The sequence below is a fragment of the Athene noctua genome, chromosome 1 (assembly GCF_965140245.1).
Source record: "Athene noctua chromosome 1, bAthNoc1.hap1.1, whole genome shotgun sequence".
NCBI classification, from domain to species: Eukaryota; Metazoa; Chordata; class Aves; order Strigiformes; family Strigidae; genus Athene; species Athene noctua.
Window position 1 is genome coordinate 147,450,016 of NC_134037.1, and position 22,923 is coordinate 147,472,938.

Consider the following 22,923-nt stretch of genomic DNA (forward strand, 5'->3'; position numbering starts at 1 on the left):
ATTTGAATTGAATGCAAGTATTGCAGCATCTTGTATCTTTAGCTATGTTTTGCTCAGTGGCAAGGCATTCAAATCAGCACAATTCTGATACGTCAGAAATCTCATGCTTGCTGCTTGAACAAGCTGCCTTCTGCCTTGGTAAACAAGAGGAGATGACTCTTAACTTTTTAAAACAAAACCAGGATAGTGAATTCTAGTGTTTCCCTCACTTCAAGCCTACTGCCAGTTTAGCCTGGATCTCTGTGCACTACTCAGTGTTTTCTCTAGTGATTTTGATTGGACACATCAAGCGTTCATTTACTTTTAATGTGGTTTAATGCATATTAAAGGAAACTCATGAATGTTCTCAAATATGAAACAGTCAAGTATCATTAATACAACAGCATTGGATCCTGTTCCTTGAGTTTGCTGCTAAATTCTGAGGGAGCAGGATGAGACCCTTTGTTAAAATCGGCATGTGTGAACTTTTCTGTATTTCTTTCCAGTTCTGAAGCTGTAAGTTTGCCGGAAAATGTGGGTCTTGGAAGGAAGGTGATGGTAGCTTGGCTTTGTGTTGGTGCCTGAGATTGACAGTTCTGTAACAAACAGAACCGGGTACATATTTTTGCAGGACTAAGTATAGTTATGCAGATCGCGAGGCAATGTGTCATATTTCTGTCAAGTATCCTGTGGTTTTCTTTTTGTTTACTTCTGAGTGCAATCTAATTAGTTGTATAACCCTGACTACTTTTTTTTTAAAGCATGTAGAGTTGGCACTCCAGTGGCTCTGCTGTTTCCACCACATTCTATCTAAATTTGCTCCTACCTTGTCGGTAACCATATGCCTGCCTGTCTCTACAAATTTTTTTTGCCCTTCTGTGGCAGATGCACAAGTCCTCACTCCATACGTAGCTTTAGGAGTTGCTGAATGCTTATTAATGGTCACCTGCACTGTCTCTTCTTGACCCTGTGGCTTTTGATCTGAAACTTGCAGACATGCTGATGAGCTGGAAAGCTTTTCTGTAGTGGGAAGGGGTGTACTGGCAAGGAAGCTGGCCGTAAGACTTAGGTGGAAGCAAGTGTTGGTGATAAGAGCTCTGACATCTTTGAGTGTCAGAGCATCACCAGGTTGTGACTCTGGGGCACAGCTTAGGCAGTGGAACATACGTAGCTGCACTGTGGGGACTAAAAACAAGCAGAAGAAAAACCCACGTAGAGTCAGAAAGACAATGACTTCTGTGAACTTGTGTGTTTCCGCGTGTGAGGTTGACTCCCGTGGGGTCCACCGTTGCCTTTTATCGTAAACGGTAGCATGCAGCTGAGTTGGTGCTTGCCATAAGCCACAGAAAACTCAGTTTTGACTTTTCAGTGAACCAGTAAGGTCAAGTCTGCATTCTGACAGGCCTCTGTCACTCATCTTTTTTGATTAAACGCTAGTGTTACAGTTCTGTGCAATAGAGATGAAGGTAATATATATCCCAGAGAATATCCCTGTCGACTAAACCAGGTTATTAAAAGTTATTTCTTTGCTATTCAGTCATTGAATTTTTTCCATCTGTGTAGACTAAATTTAAATTTCAGGCTGTTACAAAGTTTCATGTAAAACTGTAGTGAATTAAACTGATAAATACTGATCTTTTAATACCAGTATAGCAAAGAGATGTTACTGAATCATACCAGAACAAGACATCCCAAAATAGTGAGACTTAAAACTCTTTTCTGGAGTTAGCTGGAAATCTTTTGTCTGTTTTGATTCTTTTTCAAAGGAGTTTTCTTATAACAGCCAGAAGATTTTTTGATTTAGAGCGGATGCAGTTTGAAATTTAAAAAAAAAGACTTCATGAGAATTAAAAATGAAATATTACATGAAAATGTACAGGCTTTTATTTCTACTTCTGATATGTCAGGAAACCAAACCAAAAATGATAACAACAAAAATATTTTAGTTTTAATTTTTTCAGAAAGAAAATGCCTACATGTTGTAATCTCCTCTGAACAGAGCATTTAAGCAAAGACAGAGCTTTTTCTTTTTTTTTTAATAACTCCATGGATACAAGTTAGCAGCATGAAGTATTAAAACTGTATTTTTGGCACTCTTCAGTGCTGTAAGATCTTGTTTCTTTAAAACCAATTGCAGTGTTAGCAATGAAAACATCATTTTTATTTATAGCATATTGATAAATGTAGCTTGAACTTTTTAGCATGCAAACTCAGCTAACAGTCTGGGGCACCAGAAGGTATGAATTTCCATCATTAGAGTGACTTAGAGCACACATACCATTTTCTTCAAAGTGCACTGGGACAAAATAATTCAGCTTTTCAGCTTTTTTGGGTGAGTTATCGGGTTCATTTCAAGGTTGAAAAGGATGTTCAAGCAGGCAATTAGTTTACTAGTTTAAGTTAGAGCTTAGGTTTGCTGCTTTGAGGAGGATGTAATCTGGGCCCTGGGCAGTTACTTCTCTTTTAGCATAAATGAACACATCAAATATGAAATTTAACACGTTCTTATTTCTGCAGAGAAAAATGTTCTTGTGGTAACATGGTATAAATATCAAGTGCAAGTGCTCACAACTGAAGACTTTAAGATGAAAAGAAAGTAGAGGAATAATGTGTACATTTTTTAAAAAATAAAATTTATCATTTTAAAGTCCTTTTTTTTTTTTTTTCTACTCTCCCGTTAACAAGCTAGTCCTTTTTATTACAAATGCTAACAGGCTGTACTTCTTGTTTTATGGTGCCCTGTAACTAACTCTTGATGTCTGAGGCTCTGCTATCAGTCAAAGCAGTTTTAGGCTAGCATAGTGCAGTATTTTGAAGGAGAGACAAAACATGCTTTCCTGCTTCGGTTTTGGCTTACTGATTAACTGCTTAGCTTCTGTAAGTGTGGTGACTGGGCTTTAACAGTCACCACACAGAAGTTAGGAGTATTATGAGTAAACTCTCAGAGAAGGAAGAAAACAGCTTATTTTATAGCGCTCTTCTCCATGCAATTAAGATATGAAACACAACTATCTGAAAAGCACCACACAAACTCTCTATTAGCAGCCTAAGAGACCATATGATGAGTTCATTTATTAACCTGATTTATTCTTCAGAGGCTAAAAAAAAATTTCTGACCTGTCATTAATTTCTCACCTGTCTCAAAAAGGTGATAGTTTTTCTTCAAACCTTGGCTGCTGGGGTTCATGCAATTACCTATATCTTTAGAGGTTTTTTCTTCAGAAAAATACACATATTCTTTTGTAACTTCTCAATGACAGAAAAACTTGAAAGTGTGGATGGCAAAAATTCTGATTATAAAGAAGACAATGCTGCTTTCTTTGTCATGATCTTGGGGTGGGAGGTAAGAATGTAGTTTGTAGCTTTTTTGATTGCTTACGATAACATGTCCCAGGTAATAGATTGCTGAAATTAGACAGGGCTAGCACACAGATGTGAGTACTAACATGTACGTGTTGTTATAAGTGTTGGCTTTGTTCCTGATGCGGTCTAGTTGGCACTGCAGGAGCGCCAGCAAAGCCAAGATAGACTATATGCAAGAGAACATCACGCATGCAGAAAATTAGATTTTGGCCAGGGAGAAGATCCCAGTGTCTCCTTGTAAGTTGTATCCCTACTATGTGCCTTGGGCATTAGCTGTCCCCTGGCTATATGGGCATGTTCAGGATTGCTTCCTGAGCTGGAAGTAGGATTTGCCCACTGATAGGGGTGATTACCACTAGCAGGAACAGGACAGATAATGCTGAACAGGTTAAATACTTTAATTTGCCACTGTTTTGTCTGTATTGCTTTAAATACAGGAGTCAAATTCTAAATGACTCTGTAGTTGCTCTCTACACAAGTGGAAAATATGTTATTGTCTGGTTTTATGCATCCATTTAAAGCTGCTTACTTTCCTCTTCCATAGCTGGTTTCCAACTCTCTCTCCTGCTGTTATCCAGCTTTTTATTGCCCTTTCCTGGACTCCTTCCACTCCTCTCCTGTCAGACGCTGATGTGAAAGGAGGCACGAGAGACACAGCGGTAAAGCCAGGCTGGGTGGATGCTGAAGGTGGTTTCACGTTAGTGACAAGCACGCTGTTCCAGCGCAGCCCAGAGAGGAAGGGACCCTGCAGAAGGAAACCCCTGGGGACGTGGGAGCCCTGTGCAGAGACCCGTTTCAAAGGTGGTGCGGCTTCCTCTGCGCTGCGGTCCCTGGCACTCTCCTGTTTGTGAGGGGGGAGGCAGAGAGGCTCTCCTGCAACCAGACAAAGCAGGGAAAGCAGGGCAGGTGGCTCCCTTCATTACTGAACTTCTTTTTTTTTTTTTTTTTTTTTTTTGCTTTCACACATGTGTCTGCCTGACAAAACCAGTGGTGTTACACAAGTGATTTGTTTGGCTGAGCATCCTCTCTGCTCTGGTCTGTAAGCCAGCAAGGCAATGAGAGGAAATGGCTGGGGTGAGTGTATGTAGGTCTATCTCTATATATGCACATACATGGATACACCACACCTCCCTCATATATATGTGTCTGGATATGTGCACATACGCCTTTAGTATATGGTATTGCATGTATATTTTTATGAAAGGGAAAGACAGCAAGCAATTGCACTTAAGTGAAGAGAAAATGGCAATGGGTGAACCAAAAATTTGAGATGCTCATTTAAACTAAATAGCATCTCTGATTTTTGCCAAGTCCTACAGCTCTGGAAGATGTCACTGGAGCAGAACCGTATTATATCTCTGTATTTCTTTCAGTATATCTGTTACTGGCTTATCAGTAGGCACTTCAGGAGCAGAATGCTGAGGCAACATAAATGCAAAATAATGGGGAAAAGGCAAAACCAGTGTTGCTGAACTGAAGATATTTATCAAATATCAGTATAGATTTTAGTTTTAGTTATTCCAACTCCACCACATGTTTGGAATGAAGTGGCTTAGTCTTCTTGAATAACTGAAAACCTTCAAATACAAATATTTTGTGATGCTTTGCATTTCTGATTGCAGCTAATACTAGTAGTTCTAAAGCTTTGCAAGCAGTGCTGTATTTTGTGGTTACCTAGAATTTATATTTCTTATGAGAAAGATACAGCCTAACCTCGTAAGAGTTGAATTTAAACTTCTGGATGTTTATTCTGACTTCTGATTGACAGAAGCCACATTTTGTTGCTTGGGAGCCAATACAGTATCTTCCAGAGAGCACAAACACAGCTTTTTTGCCCTTTGACATAGTAACTTGACTTATTTTTCCCTAATTCTATAAAGTCAGTTATTCAGATTGAAACCTTCCAGTTGCTCATGATGAAGGAGTGGGAGTTGGCAAGAAATATTCAGAAAATTCATGATACTATTCTGGGTGCCTCTTATAAAAGAGAGGGAGAGAGAATTTGTGTATCAGTGCTTACTCTATATGGATGTGAATGTTTTTCCCTCTGGCAATTTAATTTTCAATTCCAGAGTCAAAGCCACCTTCTGAAAAGAGATCTGTATTTTGCCTTTTATTAAAAAAAAAAAAAAAGAGAAAAAAACACAACCTTGTAGCCTTCCCTTTCTGTCTTAGCCTGTTGGGCAGTGTTTGCACCCATGCTGCCCCGCTGCACCCTGAGTCTGGCTGTGCAACACGAGATCATTTAGTGTGGTTTTCTTCTCCAAGCTCCTGGGGTGTGCTGAGAGCAAAATTTTTCAGCTCAGGCAGCAGAGGTCCAGGACATTAGATGTTAAGGCATTTCGTTCTCTCTGCTGAGCTCTCCAGGCATGACCCATTTCATGGACGAACGCAACAACTCCTGCAAAGACAGCCACATTTTGAAAACAACCCCTTGCTACCACCATCTTGCTTAAAAAAAAAAAAAAAAAAAAGCGCGTTGGTGTATAAGATTGCGTCATATACGTATTGCCTTCAGGGTGTCGAAAGGGCTTTCTTTGGAGCCAACTACTTCAAAGGAAAACCAGTCTGTGCATATGCTGTACCATGCTGTGTAGTGGGATTGGCGCTATGCCTATGTTTGTTTGATTGAAAACCTGTGCAGTCTTTCTCCAGGGTCTGACACTTAGCAGAGGTGGGATGTCGATCCTAGATGTTACTGTGGCTTCTTGCATCAGTGGGGTCGCTTATCTGATTGCTCATGGCGTTTCTCAGAGGATTGCTTTCTTGTTTCCATCTCCTTAAAGTCCCCAGTTTGGGAAAAGGATGCCTGTGACCCAGATTTAAGGAAAATACAATGTTGGTGTTGCCCTGTCTTAGTCAAGCACTTCTTTCTTTCTTTTTTTTTTTTTAATTCCCTCCTGTAAAGTGAGAGGCTGAAGAGCCCTGAAATTACAAAGCCCAGTCCTTACCTTGCTTTATTTTGATGTAACGATTTCTAGCTCAGTTACAACAGCTTTCAGCTACTTTGAGCAAGTGCTTTCTCAGACGCACCTGGTATTGCCTGTCTTTGCTAACAAAAGTCTCAGATGTGTGTTTGCTGGGGCGGGTGTGTAGGGGGATAGATTTGTATCTGTCTAAGGGAGGCGTAATGTCTCACTTTGAGGTTTCAAAGGGGCTGGGGTGTGCGTGAGTGAGGGACCATGAGCTCTGTTTCGTCGCTGCAGCTTATAAGTGAAAGGGACTTGTTGGTCATGAATATTGTGGTTGCTGTTAGACAAACAAGTGTGCCCCCCCCCCCCCCCCCCCCCCCCCGATTCTCTCAGAGCATGGGAACAAATCTGTGTAAAAAGGATGTTCAAGCCATTTCATAATCAGCTTTGTAGCTGGGTCTTGGAAATACTGTAAGGGCTGCCAGAAATCAGTTGTCTTGAACAAGGAAGAAAGGTTGAAGAAATGGAATAGAAAAAAATAAGCACAACCTTACTAATATTAATCTGACTGATGAGGATGGAGATTTCTAAAAGAAGAAGCCAGCCTGCGTTGTGGCAATGGTGCTGGAGGTGAGCAGACACAATGATCAGCCTCCCTCACTGACCCTGTGTCCTGCATATTGGCAAGTGAAAGTAAAACAGAAAAATCACAGGTAATCAGCTGGGAGAACAGTTTCTGAGGAGTTCCTGAAATGCCCTGGCTGGCCCGACACTGGTGTCACGCAGTGTCCTAGGGAGCACTGTGCTCTGGGGTGTATGATGGGGGATTTTCTGAGGCTGCACCGGGATGCAGCAGCAAGGTGTTGGAACAAGAAAACACATTTGGTTTTCTGAAAGTATGTCATCAAGCTCTGATTTGTATGGTGCACACTGAAGCACAGAACTGATCCTTTCTGATCAAAGTACAGCGTATCTAGAATATATAAAAGGAGGACAAAGAGAAATCCATATAGTACCTACAGTATTGTATCTACGGAGAGAAGCGTATGGTTGTTAACAAAATCCAATAAAAGGACGATTAGTGGTCAGGATGGAAAGCTGTAACATAGAGGTGAGCAAGTTGGATAGGTGTAGGAAATATGATTTATCTGTCTGCAAAGGATAATAAAATAGTAATTCTCTACTTAACTGTGGCTATAAAGCTATTATGAAAACCAGCCCGGAGAGCATCTAGTGTGCAATGCTCAGGGGGACAGCAAGCATAAAAGGGTGCCCTCGGTTGATGTCATGGCTCTGCATTTTCTGTTCCTCTCTGAACTATGCTGATCATCACTGAGAATGTCATTAACTGCAAGGGCTTTTTTGTGCTTAAAAGTCCTATTTTGTCTAACTTTTCACAGCACAGAGTAATTTTAAAGAATAGGAGAAACACTGAACAGTATGTAGGTAACTATAGAAAATAATTTAATGAAGTCACTTTAATGGTTTTCTGTCCTTTTCCACCATTAAGATTGTCTGCATAAAATGGACTTTCTTGGTCTTTTGACGAGTACTCAGGAAGCTTGCGCATCAGCTGTTTGGGTAGGATCATTCTGATTTCAACACATTATAAAAATCTCAACGATTGTTCTATACATTTTCATTCCTGTGTAACCTAGTGGGGTTATAAAGTCTATTTTAAAATAAAGTCAGACATGATTTTGCTGAAACTCCTAGGGTTCGTTCTTCTCTTTTGACTTGGAGTGGTGCATATGCGATTTGAGGAACTTGGATAAATGTGACTGGGACAATAATGCTAAATTCTCTATAATATTCCAAGCAACATGCGGAACCAACCTCTTTCACTTCTATGCTTGTCCTCAATGATAAAAATAAAATAAAATTCCTGACTGAAAACAAGTATATTAATTTTGCTTCATCAGTTGCAGAGTGAGTAATTATTGAAAGAAATGGCTGTACATTTTTTCCATGAAAATACTGGTGTCATCAGCCACACTAGAATAAGCAGAAAACATTTCCGTGGTAATTAGTAGAGTTGGTCAGGGTTTCTGGAGGCAGAAGAGTTTACAAGGAGACCAACACACGTTAATAACTTTGATTATAACTCTTATTATCAATTTCAGCACTGATAGGTAACTGCATGGATGGTAAAATTTAAGCTGCTTGTATGCTAGTAGAACTTGATTGCTCATCTACGCTGAGTTTGCAGAAAAGGAATATGATCCTGGTTAGAAGAAGCAAGTCTGTATGCAAACAGACAAATGTAATCTCTTCACTAGAATTGCACTCATCTGCCAGGATGAATTCAAATAGCAGAGTTGATTTTGTCTTTAAAATATAATTTACTGACACTTCATAAAAAATGAAACTACAACTACCTTTGAAATAGGATTTTTTTTAAAAAATCTTAATTATTCGGTTATGTCTTGAATTACAAATGTGTTGTGCGTGAATTCTAATCATGTCTGATATCTGGTATAGAGTTATTCTGCAGATAGCATAACAAGCTGCAGAATTTAATGTAATCTCTTAAAAGATGCAGAAATACTAATCTCCCAACAGCTTATCTAGAGGGTATTTCTATGCTGTAATCAGATGAGAATTTTAAGTGAAGCAGGATATTTAGTGTGATACTTTATTTAGCTTTACCTCGATTATAGATCTCACCATAAAACTGTCATTCATTTATTGCTCCTAAAGAGTACATAGTAATTTTGCTTAGGATTTGTTAAGTATTTGTATGCTACCAATATTTATAATACTGCTTAGAAATGTGATAGGGTTAAAAGAAGAAATATTGCTTTCAAGCTAGTAAACGATATCTTAAAACCATAGGGTTTGGATCACTGATTGTTAGCATGGTAATAAAATACCTGAAGAGACACTTTTTCTGTCCCAGGTGGTCGGATTTTTTCTTTTTCAGGGACTCTAACTATTCTGATTATAAGCTCACAAGACTGAGATACATAATGGTGGGGCACTGGAGGAGAACAAGGCTTGTAGCAGGGGAATTTGGCTTTAAGGGGCTTACAGCACTAGTTTTTTAATGTTAAGATAAAATTATCTTAGGTCTATGCAGTTTTCTTTATTATTTCTCCGTTTAAATTTTTGTCCCTGTTTTCTCCAGCGTATGAAATGCAATGTATTTGTTTAATTTAAAATTAATGTTTCCTCTACAGCTACAGCTGTAGATCTGTATCTAGATCTGTATGTATGTATTTAATTTAAATTAAAAAAAACCCACTACATGACAGTGGATGCCATCGTATTCTAGAAATTCCAGATGACTGCATGGAATCTGTTAGGGAATGACTTCTTGTGTCATGTCTAAGCTGAAAATTGACTGACAGGACAAATACATTCCCTACTGTTTGTTGTGAATCGGTTTTATATGCTAAACTATACCAGGTAGAGCAGGTTACAAAGCCAGATTTCTTTTGCTTCATTCATGTGGACATTTCTCTTAGACCTTTGTATCTTGTGCATGTGCTGTGTTCTTCCTCAATTAAATTGTTTGGAGAGTTCGATACATATATTTGGTCCTGTTTAATAAGCTGAACCATCTGGTCCTTCTGCTTTTTTTTTGCCTTGTAGTAAATCATTCTAATGTAGCTTTTGTGATGGGCTTTTGAGTAAACCATTGCTCATTTTTGTTGATAAAACAGAAATACAATTTTGGGGTGTATTTCTACAAAAATAATGCTGTTTAAAATGAAGGGTTGAGGCAACTGTTTTTTGCTGACTTCTGACTTGTAGGCTTGTGAAAATGAATTGTAGAAGAACAAATTGTCGAGGTACTCCGCAAGCAGTATAAAATACAGCAAATCTGAAGAAGAGCGTAATGAAAAGCTTTATTTTCTATTAAAAAATATTATAGCATCATAGCTGTCCAAAGTTAAATTTGTTACAGCAAGTAAAGATTTCTTATATAATGAATACAGTGTTAGAAAAAACACTTGCATCTGTCTTTTAATTATTGCTTATCACTACATGTTTCTTGTGTGTCCTTGAAGGTATGCGCGTGTCTGGGACTAAACCTATTCTCATTGAATTAAATTACCTGTGCAAACTTCTGTTGAAATCAATGGTGTGGAGAATGAATTCACCCCATTATAGAATCTGGTCTTTAGTGGGAAGAGAACTGGGCCATTTATTTACATTCACTTGTGTTTCTTCCTTATTTGGATGTGATAAACCCGAATATAATTCTCTCAAGTACTGTCGGTTTGAATAGCTTTATTTTTTCTTGTCTGCAAAACCAGGGTAACTTCTCCAAACAGTTTTCAAGGGATAGATTGAAATAATTAATGCACACCTAATGGCCGCTTTGGTGGGATAACACTTAGGTTAATGGGATTAATTCCATCTTGCATATACAAGAAACTCCCAGAGGCACAAATGAGGCTACTGCAAAGCCCCTGAAAGTAGTGTTTGTCCCTAGTACCTTCCCTCTTCCCCTCTATCATATAACGTATACACACTAAGTCCAGACATGAGTTAATTATGGATTAATCAAAGCTAATCTCAAAAAAGCATTTGTGTTAAGGGAGAACAGTGTTTTGTTTTATACAAGCCGGTGCAGTATCTGCGCAGCCCAGCTTTGTGTTACGTATTTTAAATAGTACAATATACAATAAGAAGTTCTGCGGCACGAATAAATTTTAATGGATAGTAGAAGAAGGTTTTTCACAGAGAGTACATAGCAAAAGTAAATGTAATGCTAAGGATGCTTTTCATGTTTAGGAGAAAATTTATTTCCTGTGAGCATTTGATCATTTGGCAATCCCATCCTTTTTTCACCCCATCCAACAGTTCTGTAACTGCGCTTTCCAACATTGTGCTTCAAATAAAGCTTACCTGAGCTCCCAATGTTATGAAAAATGGAGCTTGTATAATTCTCTTTGCATTCTAACTTCATCTCGGCTGCACATAGAAAGTAAACAAATGCAGTTTCCAGGCAGTCTTTTTATCTGTCTGCACATCTCAGAGGCTTCCTGATAAGGCTTTTTGTGGGAAGAGAGGGGGTGTTTAAAGTAAATATAATTTGAAAATTTTCATCCATTTTAGAAGAAGCATTAAAGACCTTAAAAGAAACATGTTTTATGAGATTGACAAGCAATTAGATCAGTGCAGTGATAGTGATGTCAAAAGTACACTTACAAAATTAGTTGGAGCGAGAAAAATTAGAGAGAACACAATGTCCCATCTTAAGTGGCCGTTTCAGATATTTGCTCTAAAACTCGAAGGTATGAACAGGATTGTTCTGTGAACTGTATCTGGTAAGCGGGTGAGAGCTACTTGTCTGCATTAAGACACAAGGAATAAATACAAGGAATCTAAATGCTCTAGAAATAGCTGTGACATTCCTCCAGGAAAACAAAACAAAATCCAGACATAAACAACAAGGAGGGATTTCTGTGTCTACTGTTTCTGGAAAATCTCTTCATGAAAAATCTCAAAGAAAAAATAATAGGGTAAATTCAGTGCTGTTGACAAAATTCGTTTAAATCGCTGATGATAGCTCACCTTTGCAGGTTCCTTATACTGATTTACATGACCTAGGCAGAGCTTTTCAGAAAAGGGCTTCTCCGTTTCAACATGATTTACAAAGTGCAATGTACACGTACTAAACTTCACAAATAAGATCAGCATGGTAGCTTATAGCAATATGCGTGTGATCAGCCATGTTTCCTAATGAGATCAACCTTACGCAGTCACTGTATCAGTTGGCCCCTTTCCACTAAATTTAACAGGGGGGTTAAGGTTTCAGTAGGCAACTAAGTTTCTTCAGCTTTCATGAGAACTGATGGCTGGATGGAGGGAGAAACTGTGTGGCAGCAAGCACGAGCTCAGCAGGGACCTGTTTGGTTTGGGCAGCCGCTGGCTGGCTGATGGGCACCCACAGCACGTACCACCTTGGGGCAAGGCTGGCACTGTGTGATCTGCAGGGATATGAGGATGGAATAAGGTGTGTTCAGAGACGCTGGATTTTTTTTTTTTTTATATTGTAGGAATAAAAATGTAGGGAGAGAGGAGGCAAAGCATCTGGGGATATAAAACAGAGAATACAAATTAGTATGACCAGTGATTTCAATAGCCTTCTTTCAATAGCCTTCCCTCCCTTCCCCCCCCCCCCCCTCATTTGTTCTCACTTTATGTGTCTATAATTCAGGTTGTTCTTGGTTTAATGCAAATACAGATTAGCCTCTGAAATTCCATCTCTATCGTCATCTCTACTTGACAGTATAAAAATAATAGATCCTGCAGTGTTTGTTTTGGTGGATTGATATCAAACTCTAGTACTCGCTCTGCTGGATTGACTGTTACGGTAGAATATTGCCATTTTTTTCCCTTTACAGAGAAGATCTGCAAAAATCCCAATGTGTTACTGTTCAAATACTTTCTTCCTCTGCCCCTCTGAAACCAGCATATTCAAGAACTATATGAAATCTCAGGGTCTTTAGCGAATTTCTGTCATCTTCCCGTCATCTTTTCAGCACGCAGAACATGAGCCGGTCGCTTTGTCATTAAATGCTTGCAAGAATCTATGATTTTCTGGATTAGAGGGAGTGCAGAATTTGGCCTATGCTTTTCAGAAAGCTGACCTAGAGCATTGCCATGGGTCATTATAGCTTTATGCAACATTGTCTGTAAGATTCACTATCAAATGAACTCTGAAGTTGAGCCTCTTTTGGAAAATAATGTTATTAATAGGTCTGCAATGTGAGTTTAAATACAGAGCAGTTACCTGGGCTGTCAACAACATAGAACACTGAAAAATTTCAAACTGAAAAAACCCCCACCTTTTCTAGAAAGCCTACAATGCTGAGGATTTTCTGCGTAACAAAAAATGCTGGTTTAATACCCATATTATATATACATCAACCACAGAAATTGTGATTTATTTTTTTCCTAACCCTGTACCATTATATTCTTAGGTTTGTCGTTCTTACTAATTTTAGATAGCTTTGCTTGGAAGCTCTCATATTCCCTTTCAGCATAGTAGTTATTTTGACCAATGAACAATTAGAAAAAACATTGTTAATACAATAGAAATTAACAGAATAGCTATCAGTCATGGCTGGAGACTTAATATTTGCAAAAGTAGTTTGATACCTCTGTTAACACTTCTCATCTGTTAGTGGTGATGTAGAGATAATTTTAATGTATTTATGGAATAGTGGAATTAACTTGATAGATTTTAATATTAGTTGCATGCACTGTAGGTATGGGTAAAGCATAATCATTTACTTTCAGTCACAAGCACTGATATAGGAAGGTTTGAACTCACAGTAAATGTACAGGAAATTTTCTTTGTGATGAGAGCTTGGGGTCCTTTTTCTTGTTTTGCTTTTTCTACAAGTCTGTCTCTTCACAGAGAAGCAATTAAGAAGGTACTAACTCCTAGTGTCTGAGATTTTGAGAACACTTCAGTAATTTTGTGCTAAATTATTACTTCCGTTATTCTTATCAGTGGCAAAATAAAGGTATTGCGTAAAGTCATTAATGATAAGGAAATTCTTTCCTCCTATTTTCCTTGCACACACACTCCTTTGTTTTGGAACAATCCTTAAATCAGTGAAAATCTAGGATAGGCTCTTCATATTTGCTATTTCCTACCTATATATGAGAAGGTATGTCTCAAAATATAGACTTTTTTTTTTCTTATCCTGTAATGCAATCTGAGATAAGGTTTTCTAAAATTGGGTGTAGTCCCTCCAGTGTATTAAAATGTAGCAATAGAGGCATACCAGCCACAGGCCACAGCAGTGAGGTGTTAATGGGGACATAAAGCCATGCCACTGTGCCCCACTTGCAGATCCATGACTAATCCCTTTAGCAGTGTTTTACTTTGCTATAAAATTTTAGCTGTATAGCTGCTACATGCTATGAAAATGTGAATACTCCCAACTTAGAGAAAGATCATTTCACAGGTGGAAGAAGCAATTCCTTCTTTTCTCAAGGGGAATTTGTGAGGGTCTGTGGAGTTAAGGTTTGTTCGGAGACCCTTTGCTGAAGGGCTCCGTCAAGGACCCAGGCAAGGTTTGTTGTAAAATTTCCATTTTGTGATAGCTTGTCCGTTGGCTCTTTTTTATGAGGCCTGTGAAATGCTTCATGTTGAGTGCTGTTTTCAGAGTGGAATATCCCCCGATGGTGGTGTTAAGCTTTGGTGAGCAACGCTGCAAAGAGAATATGCAGGAAATTAATATTACACCAAATCCTTCATCAACCTTTTTCTTTACTTGGTATGTAACTGCTGTTGCCGGTTTTTTTTGTCCGTGTGTCTCCTAGCAGAGGCAGGACATGACCCCAATGGCTCTCCATTAAGTGGGTCAGCAGCAGGGGATGGAAGGCCGGCTCTGAAACCTCTCCCTTCCTCCCTGGTGTGTGTAGCTACTACAGTATAGGGAGCCTCAGCCGTTAGGGCCGGTATAACCTTCTTCCTGCCTGATAACCTGAGGCTGCCACTGCCTCTGTAAGATAATTTAACTGTTTCTCTGCTTGACACCAAGCTCCACTAGTAATTTCTTCACCTTCAGAAGCCTTCTTGCAAATGGATGTCTATACAGAAACCGCAATGAAAATATTTTGAGACTGCAAGTCTTAAAACAGCTTGCTCTCAGTTGTCCTGCTGGATGAGCTAAAGTAAATCTCACAACCTTTCTGTGGCTTTGCATATGTCTACCCTCCTTATGATTCAGACATTATATTTATCTGCTGAAAAATATTATAGGAGGAATGTGTTGAAAGCCTTGGATGATGGCCACCTCGGTTTTGCAAAACATTGCTATAGGCTTAACTTTTAAATTGGCTGGCTTTCATTACTGGAGGTTTGGTGCCCTTCCTGACGCTGGCTCTTTTGGCACAGGTTAGATCTGGTGCTGTCAGTGAGCTTAGGTGGAAATCGATCCTGGAGAAAGGAAAGGAAAACTGTTTTCATCCCAGTAGCATTACCTGTGATGAGTGTACAGTCATGGCTTTGACCGTACATCAAGGACGGCTCCTGTGTCGCTGCTTTGGTCCATGTTGGCTGCAACACAAGGAATTGCCTGTGGGCTGACTTACATCTGTAAATAAATAACCTTGTAGCTGCAACTCTCCCTCCAGCACCTCCATTCTTAGCCTGCATTATTGTGATGGAAAAGTTTGCTACTTTTCTTCTCCGTTTGCAGCTAATTGGGAGAGTTGCAATTGAGCTCAGTCTGAAACAGCCCTGTTAAGTCTCTTGTTGGGCTTGTGTATCTCTAAGTTTTTAGTTTGATGTGAGCTGTATAATCAGAGTAGTTTCCCCCCCCCCTCCCCCCAGCACTGAGACAAGAAAAAAATGCACTGATAGGTCTGTGTTTGCTGACTGACTCTGAATACTTTGTGCACAGATATTTCTGTTATTTTATGACTTTATTACAGCTAGTAGAAAGCCATTTCCCACCCGTAGTGATAAGCATAAGCTTAATGACTTTTGGAAGTCTGAAACTAGGATAAAAGGGAGTGGGGAGTCCCTTAAAATCTGCCAGTTGGGAACGTTCTTCAAGTTACCAGTGTATTTACTGGAGCCATCGGCAGCAAGCTAGCCCCAAGCTGTTTAGCATAATCATACTTCAACTGCTTTTTGTAAAGTCTGACTTAAAAGTGCTAGTTTAAAGTGCTAGGGAAACGTCTGCCATGTCAGTGAGGTGCTCACTGAACAAACACATCTGATTGCAATCAACAGCATCTTGTGTCTGACTTAAGTGTCTCTTTCTTCAGCCTTGTGGCATGTAGTCACTTTGGGATTCCCAGTGAACTGAGATGTGTAGACTGAATTCTTTTAACTAGTCCTTGATCATGTGCATTGGGTCACTCAGCTCAATGTGGAAAGGCCACCTGATAGTAAATCAGTCTGAGGTGAGTTACTGTTGTGGGATGCACAGACAGAATTTGTAGGAGATGGGAAGGGGTAAGTGACCTAGAAACAACCATTTGAATATCTCTTGCCTCTTGAGACACTTAACACAACATTGGATTAGACAATAGAAAATTTACAGCAGGGAACAGCTTTTGCATTAACTAGATCAAACTTCTGCTACTCTTGATGAAGATGGGTCTAGTAAAAGCACATGTCAAATCTAAAACCCCTACAAAGGCTGAAAGCTGCTTGGCTTGTGTCTGTCTCCTGAGCTTGTTGGATATCCAGGTTCTGCAATTGCCCTATGCATGGTTTGCTGTCTCTAGGAGGCAACAGCAGGTCTGCTTCAGGAAAGCCCTTTGCACCAAGTTCTTGCAAAACTGAGAAGTGAAAGCAGTTGCTTTTTCTGAGAATGACTGACTGTTTTGGTGAAGTGAGGAGTCCCCTTCCAGAGATGAGCAAGGCACTCCCCTCCCTTCTGTTTCTGACGAGGCTCTGGAGGGATTTGGAGGGTGAAAGTTTGCCTTATTTAATGATATAATCAAAGTTAATCTTCTTCACCTTCAAACTGGAAAGTTAGACCATTTATTGTTATCTGCACACACTGGGTCCTCTTTCCACAAATCAGACAGCTATTGGAGTTCTTCCTGTTTTGCTCCTGTTACAGTACCCTGGAATTTTTATTAGTCTTTATTCCATGACATGCTAGAAAATGTTTGGCCCTTGTAGCATTACAATCTTTTCACTTGTTTGAATTTATTTCTTCCTAAATAAATCTGAAGGAAACCTGCATTATTTGAACTTGTGATGGTACCTCCCTGAAAGAGATCCTAGAAGGAGTATAAAGAGCTCACAAGGATCCTAAAGCACCTTAACTTCATCTCATGTTTCCACAGTGTCAATATGCTTTGGCATAAAAAAGTTAATGACCTGAAATTCTCTCCTTTCTAAAATGTAATTATTTTGGCTGCCTAACATCTGGTATTGTAACATGAATCCTGATCATATCAGCAGTTTGCTCCTTGGTTTTGAAGCTGAGGGACAACAGCAAACCATAATGTTGAACTTCATGGGGACGAGCTGTGCTTTTGGCCTTGTTGTGTTTCATAAATATGTGATGATAACAAATAGAAGAGTCTTCCTCAGTGCTAAAACAACTGGTGGTGAGAAAAACAAAACAGCAGTAGTTCTAAATTTTAGCTTTTATAATAATTTTTTTGCAAGGGCAAGTGGCTGGTATAAAAAGAGAAACCTGGAAATATTTTCAGGCAGCAAACTCAATGGTGTTTTGCTGTGGTGGGGTTATGGTATCTTTCTGTGTTAAGAGCCTGCTGGCTTTCCCTGGGTGTCTTGGTTTTGCAGATACGGTAGTGGGAAGGTTTTCTGTTGAAAGTGTTACTTGGCCCTGTAATCTTAATATAATTTAATGATCATCAAGACTTTCTTTAATTTCAAGATAAAGGGAGAAGCTTCCTGACTTCACATACTTGGTTTGATGCAAGGGACACCTTTCACTTTGCTCACTTCTGTTAACTGGCTACCATGCAGATCAGACCTGTTAATACACCATGCCCAGTGTAATACAGGCCTTTTCTTCTCTCAGTTGTTTTTGCTCAGATTTTTTCCACTGATGTGCCCAAACAATGGCATGGAGGAGCTTCTTCCTTCTGCAAGGGAAGGAGGATTTGGCCTCTGCTTCTTCAGTCTTGGAGAGTCCTAGGTTTGTTTATATGAGTAAAAAATAGATAAATATAAATAAATAAAATCCAGGATAGATGTGTTCCTTATGAACAGGATTGTCATTCATAATTTGAGGTGGCTAACTTTTAGGCACTTAGTCTGGGCTGTCTCTTCAGATGAAGCCTGTATACCCTTCAAGTGAAGCACTGTGCGGGGTGCTCATTTCTCTTCCCTTTCTGCACTGAGCCTGGGCAGCTGTCTTGGATTCAACATCTTGTTTTCCGACAGTGGCAGCAAAGCAAGATCCGTCGTGCCTGGCCTCTCCTTGCGTTCAGCCTCTGCAAAGAAAATCTGATGGGTGCCTGGTGTGTGGTGTGGTGGTGGTAGCACCCGTTGCTGTGCAAGTCTGTCCCCCGGAGGACTCTGGAAACACAAACCTGCAGCAAGAGTTTTTGGGAAGGTGAGGGGTAGACATGAGGTGAATTGCATGTAGCAAACGTGAGTCCCTCGGATCACTCTGGTGGAAGACGGTGGTGTCTGAGAAATGCTGACTGCTTTGCCCCAAGGTGTAGCTGTGGCAGCTGTCGGTTGCTGGGAGAAGGCACTGCAGTTTCTGCCTTTAAACACCCTCGTATGTAACTGTGGTTGCATCGATAAATCTCTTGTGCTGGGGTTGGTTTTCATGGGCTTCACTGAGAAACTCAGTTTTAGGGAAGATAAAACTCTTCATTTGTAACCGTGTTACTGAATTTTGGTAACCCTTAAAAGTAAAATTCTTAAATGAATCACTTAATGAGGGCCATGGGAGAGAGAAAATTTTATGGTGGACATATGTGATCTGAATTTACAAGTAGTTCAGCTTTTACAGTCTGTATTTCTTAAACTGTTACCAGGAATTGTAGTCTAACTCAATCCAGATGCACACAAAAAATGTTGGAGGGGTAAAATCCCATTTAAAAAAAAAAAATCACTGGCATGTCTCAAGGGTCTGGGCTGTGGTCCAGTGATTTAGCTTCAGCAGATCCCTGTTGGGACTGGCTGCACTGAGCCAACAGTGGGGACCAAGCCTGTAAACTGGGCCCCGGAAGGCCTCAGGGTGCAGCATCCGCCGATCGTGCCATGTTTTGGAGCGGAGCAGACGTGTCTGGACGTGGCTTTTGGGACTCCTTGGCTGCCTCCGAGCCTGAAGCAGGGGAGTGGCCAGCAGCACGTGCAGGCAGCCGGTGGGCAGGTGGCTGGAGATAAACCCACGGACATATGCAGGAAGCTGGTGCTGGGCCTGAGCTGGGGGGTTGAAACCGCTCCCCAAAACCACACCGTGCGCAGGGCTGGCTGCCACGCAGCGCTCCCGAGGCGAGCGCCTGCAGCATGGCCTCCCTCACCAGCCCCCAGGCTTCCTCCGGCTACCGGGGTTGCTCTCACGCTGTTGGTAGAGGGTTTTTTCTCACTGGCTTGTCACTAGCAGTTGGTGTGAATGGCTCCACCCCCCACCCCCCCCTTTTTTTTTCCTCCCCTCTCCCCCTCTTCCTTTAAAAAGTAACAGGCTGCAGGGGGTTGTTGTGGGGGCACTGGCAGTGCTGCTGGGGGACGTGTGTGGAGCACGTCAAGGGATGTGTGACAGCCTGGGGCCCAGGTGTGTGTGAGCACCCACCTGCAGCAGCCTGAGAGAGTGCCTGGTGTAGAAGGTAGGGCTGTATCGATGCATAGGTGGAGATAAGAAGAGGGGAACAAAAGTCCAGGCCTTAGGAAGGAGGAGGTGCTGAGAAGTTTCTTCCCAACAGAAGTGCAGGTTGGGAAAGAGTCCTAAAGGTGGTGGCATGTACACATGGGGTTTGGGACTGAGAAGGGCTGGCAACCTTGTCATGAAATGCAGCAGTGCTCCCCTTACTGACTCCGTCTCCTTTCCTTCTGCCTCATCGGCTGTGGCTTTGCCAGTCCTTACTCAGTGTGTGTCAGCTCCTTGTACAAAGCTTTCCATAGCTTCTCCTGTACAAGCTCCTAAAAGACCTGGTAATCACCTAATGCTGTAGGTTGCATAGTTTGTTTCTGTTTTCACTTAACATCCGGGTGGTCTACATGTCATCCCCGCCATGCAGTGGGAGATCTAACTCTGCAGCTACTTACATAGGAGTACATGGTGAGCAAGAGTAAGTGCAAACTTTCTAATTGTTATTCTGTCAGAGCTTGCTTCCCTCCTGAGCAAGAGCACCGCTTTGACCTCATCCTTAAGCCCTTGTGTATTTGTGTACCTAGATGTCAACTTGTGACTCAACTCCATTTTGATGCCTGGAGAGAGAGATGCTGTTTGTCTGAGCCACCTTTAAGCAGTAAGCTTGACATCATTTAAAATGCAATGTAACTGTATTCCCCGCCGGCCTGTGGCTTGACATTAGCCATGACACGTGCCTGCACTTAGACATCTTGCTTTAAAACCCTTCCATATTTTATTGGACTGCTGAAATTTGGATTGGTAAAACACAGGTATATGAATATTGAAAAGATGCTGTGCAGCTCATGGCAGGCGCTGGGTAATCTGTAAGGTTAACAGAGTGGGAATTAGCGAAATGTTTATTATTTGTGCTTTACTCGCCTGAGGCAGCTGAGCGTGACTGCTCCCTCAAGCCTGGCAGGCTTGGCTCTGTCCCAGTCCCATCATCAGCCCATCCACTTCAGGGGTGCGACCTTAGCCTCAGCCCCCCAGATGACAGCTCAGTGCTGATGAGGGGCAGAAACTACATGCTGGCAGTGCCTAAGGGACTGGCTTTCTGCTTGTGTGTGTTGTGTGAATATTGAAGAGGCAGTAAGCCCTCCTCTAGCGATTAAAAACCCTGTACTGATCCTGTTCACATGAATGGATGCTCACTTTTAACTGCCACTTGTTCATTATGCTTCATATCTCTTTGACCTTTGTTTCAATAGGCTTTGTATCTTTTGTCTTTTTCTCTTTCTTTTTAATCCAGAAAGCTGTTGCAAAGTTTATTATTTAGAAAGTGGTTTGTACCTTTTTTTTTTTTTTTTTTTAAAGAAGGAATATGGAAATAAAACATAGAAAGGAAAAAACATGAACTAATTTTCTTGGTTTGTTTCTAAACATTGGACTTTATCATTGTCTCAATACTTATTTTTCCAGAAATTATCACTGCCAGACTGTGTCTAGCAGGATTCCCCTCCTTGAACTTTAATCCATTACCTGGGGTGCCAGAGGCCAGGCTGCCCCAGATAAGCACTGTGTAGGCACTTGGGCAGCTCCACAGTGTCAGCCAAGGTTTACCATGGCTGACACAGAGCTACAGTCAAGTCTCCTGCACTCTTCACTTCTCTTCCATAGTTCTCTATGACTCCTGCTCGAGCTCCTCCTGGTCTGGGGAACTTATTAGTGATGGAGAAGTACTGGACTTGAGATGACAGTGTGAACATGCCCTGCTTTGGTACGGAAAGAGGAGAGTCAGGGCCAGGATCCTCAAAGCCGCCTTCAGCAGCATCTCAGATACCCCCAGGCTTCCTCGCTCTGGCTGGCTCTGTGCTGGGCTGCTCACCTTCCTCATGTTGTCTTTCTGATCTGGGCCCAGTGCTGAAAAACCCTGCACTGCTTCTGGACACATCCAGCTTGAGTCCAGGGCATGCTGGGGCAGACTGCTGCATTTGCACAGAAGGAGCTAAATTACTGCTAGAAGCAAATTGCCTCTAGATGCTGCATTTTAGCTACAAAGTCTGATGTGATTCAAGTTTGTTTTGTGTTGAGCCAACTCTGGTGTAAAATATTGTCCTGTAACTGTTTAGAAGAAAAACTCTAGGAAGCTAATTTCAGCTTGTTTGTTGGTTTAATATACAGTGTTGGTTAAATAACTTAATCTCTCTGTGTCTATTTACCCTATGTATAAGAGGTTTTATAATCCTAAAAAAAATGTGGAGAAGGTTATTGTTTATAAAGTGCTTCAAACCTTATTTTTAAAATAGTAGAAATAGGAGGGGAAGAAGGAAAACCATCTAGGATCTTAGAATCTTAATTTATTTCTAAACACATGATTTTCAAAAAAATGAATGCAAGTTCCGAGTTCAGACAAGGTGATGAAACTACTGTTTGGAAATGTGGTGTTTTTTTTCTGGCTGTTGGGCTCTCAGTGGGAACAGGGATTGTATCATCATCTGTTTGAGAATTTACAATTACATTACCTAGTCTCCAGGCACAGCTTTTCAGTCATGCTTTATACAAACTGTACACTTGAGCAGTGCAATGGGCCATCGTCATTAACTTTATTTCTGCCAAGGAGACTTCCTCATGGTGGTGACTGTGTACTGCCTGAACGTCAGCTGCAAATTTCTTCCAGTAAAATCATCAGCATGGCCCAATGGGCTACGGAGAGACCTCAACACACAGAATGGTCTCAGTGTCAGCACTGGAGTAACTCAGCACCTTGCAGCACTGCGCCGAGTGGTTCCACTACCCCATGTCACATGTGATTAATAAGAATTGCCATACTTTGTTCACCTTAGGAAGGAGGTGAATCATACCAATTCTTTTCAATTTATCTTCATTGAAGGGCTTCACAGGCTCTTGATCATTCTTGTCTTTTTCTTTTGAACTCCCTTCAATTCTTTGCACAAAGCACGTTGCAGATTAATTTTCAAGTGATTTTTTTTTTTTTTTTTTTTTTTTAATACTGCAATACAGCTTTTCTTTTGGGGAAGACCTGGAGCTGCATATTGGATCTATAGTTACTTAGGCTTTTTGACTTGAATGGTTTTTTTTTTTTTTTTAAGCTACATTTTCAAACTTACTACATGTTTACAAACTGATACAGGGGCAGTTTCATCAGTTTTACCTGCCCAAACCCAACAATATCACTGTGCCCTGCTTGTCATAGTATAACATATGCAATGTTGGTTAGGAAATAAATATCAACATCTTCTGAGTAACAATTTTATTGAGCTCTCAATTAGGGTAGAAGTAGATTTTTGTCCCTCAGAGGAGTTTTAACACTTCTTTTAAAAAAAACAATGAAAAAAAGTATCTTCTGGGGGTGATCCATCCAACAAGAGGCAGCCAGTTGAGGTTCCTGTGATGGGAATTCAGATTTAAGACCTTCCTCTCAAACCAAAACC